Here is a 2339-nt window from a genome sequence, read left to right on the forward strand (position 1 = left end):
TTGATATCATTTAACGACCTCAGATATAGTTTTAATCAGTTGCTTTTGTATCTAATCAATTTACAGATATTAGTTGTTAATCACTTTTGACAGTTCCCTGAAACTTAGTTATGTTTACGTTTTTGTAGACACTGTTTTATAAATATCCATTATTGAAGTTATTTCAGTATCGATGTATCAATATTAAGAAAAATTCCTGGAATACCTCTTCAAGCTATCCACATTATAAAGTTTACCTATACAACTTTGCAATTATTTTTTTAAATTAAAAAATTTTTTTTTTTTTTAATAAATACAGTTTTTTTACTAGTCATATAAAAAGTTGAAAGGATGGATTCTTAGAATTCCTGCTTGTAGTAATAATCTACAATATGACGAAAGCTACTTAACGGGCTCTTGAAAACAGTTATCTTGATTTAATCACTACATTGAAAAATCACAATAAACAATATTGTATAATTTTTATATTGTGAGACCTTCCGATAGCAAAACTATCTTCTTCAGATACTTCGAAAAAAGATATGACTCGTGTGATGTGTCTGAAGAAGATAGCCTTGCTATGGAAGGTCTTTGCAAAATAAAAATTATACAATATTGAGTACTGTAATTTTTCAATGTAGTGATTAAATTACAAAACCTATATAAGCTCCATCTTACAACATTAGTTATCTTACTCTTGTAGTAAAATAATGTAAGTAGTTGGTTTATCCAAATATGTCTAATCTATTACTTAAACCATGTTTTTTTACTCGAGTAAAAATAATTTAGTTTAATAAACATTTTAGAATCGAGAATGTTAAGGTAGAGATCATTTTCTAAGAAAAAGAGAATTTTGCAACGTATACGTATACGCAATATTTATTTCATTTTTTGTCGTGTTGAAGTGGCACCATGGTTGGCACTTTTAAGTTCTTTAGTTTCATAAAGGAATGTATTTGAAGCTCATCGAGTAAATATTATCGCATGATTTTATTGTAATACTCAAACTAAGAGTGTTTAGTAAGCAATTAAACAATTTAAATATCCATGCTTCGGTCCTTTAAAAAAGTGAGTAAATTATTATTATATTATTATTAATTACAACTCCAACAGCTTTTAGGTTGGACTGTTGTAATACTAAAGCCAGGGAGAAAAAAGTTTTTCGTCACAATCAAAAAGGAAACATCCAAAATACATGAAATTCGGTAATTCATAAGATTATTATTAACTGCAACATAAATATTTAATAACACTGATGTCCAATTTAAACATCATAGCTAGTAGAAGCTCAATGGGATTACACGAATGTCTATACTAAGTTAAGAGGGGTTACAGGTTTAAAGCGTAATACGAGATTAAGAATTATCCTGAAATTGGATAGTACATCTATTCCTAAATAACAACTATGATGCATTATGAATTGTTGCATAGTATATATATATCCCCTTCCCTACCCCTCACCCCTTTCCCACTAAAAATATATGATATGGTTACATTACGCAGTATATTTGAGGAGGTGGTGAGTAAGAGTGAGGGAAGAAATTAAAAGAAAGAGGAGCTTTGTGAGTTTATTTTCATAAATGCTAAATTTTACAGCACTAGGTGGATTGATGCATGATATTTTAATAATTATTAATGATCTGCTGAATAATAAAATAACCGATGCAATTTTAATTCCACTCTAGAAATGCCCATTATATTTTTAACATTTAACATTTAAAATTTAAACATCATAATTTTTATTCTCTTTACGTATAGTATAAATAAAATTGACAGTGGTATAAATAAATACTGTGTTACTATAACTTTCTAAATGCAAATAATGTTTCATCAAATTTTACATTTTTAGCATCCTCATTAATTATACATTGAACAATTGAAAGCCTAAGACCAGCGGAACGAATACCTGAGGCGCAGCAGAGGGTTAATTAGGCATAAATGTTAATTCATTGTTTAAAGTTCTTGTAAAATTTCAACTCAGGCGATTCTGTTGTTTTTGCGTGATGGGGGTCCAGACGCATAAACAAACTTTTACATTTAAATGGTAGCAGAATACTTTACTTATCACAATAATTTATATAGCAGTAACTGTGTTGCTTTTATATCTACACATTTATATCTGGGATCCTTTATTGTTCTATTAAAAAAACAATGTTTATTAAATCCACGCCTTATAAAAACAGAAGTAACAATAATATTTATGCAAAAATTCTCTTAATTACGTTTAGCGCAGCTGTGGGCGGATCCTGAACTCTTGATAAGTGATGACGTAACATGAGTAACAGCTCAACGGTATTTATTTCAGTATAATGTGAGATTACATTTATTTCCAGATGTAAAGAATTGTGTAATGGAATTAT

This window comes from Homalodisca vitripennis, chromosome 5, assembly GCF_021130785.1.
Source record: "Homalodisca vitripennis isolate AUS2020 chromosome 5, UT_GWSS_2.1, whole genome shotgun sequence".
NCBI lineage: Eukaryota > Metazoa > Arthropoda > Insecta > Hemiptera > Cicadellidae > Homalodisca > Homalodisca vitripennis.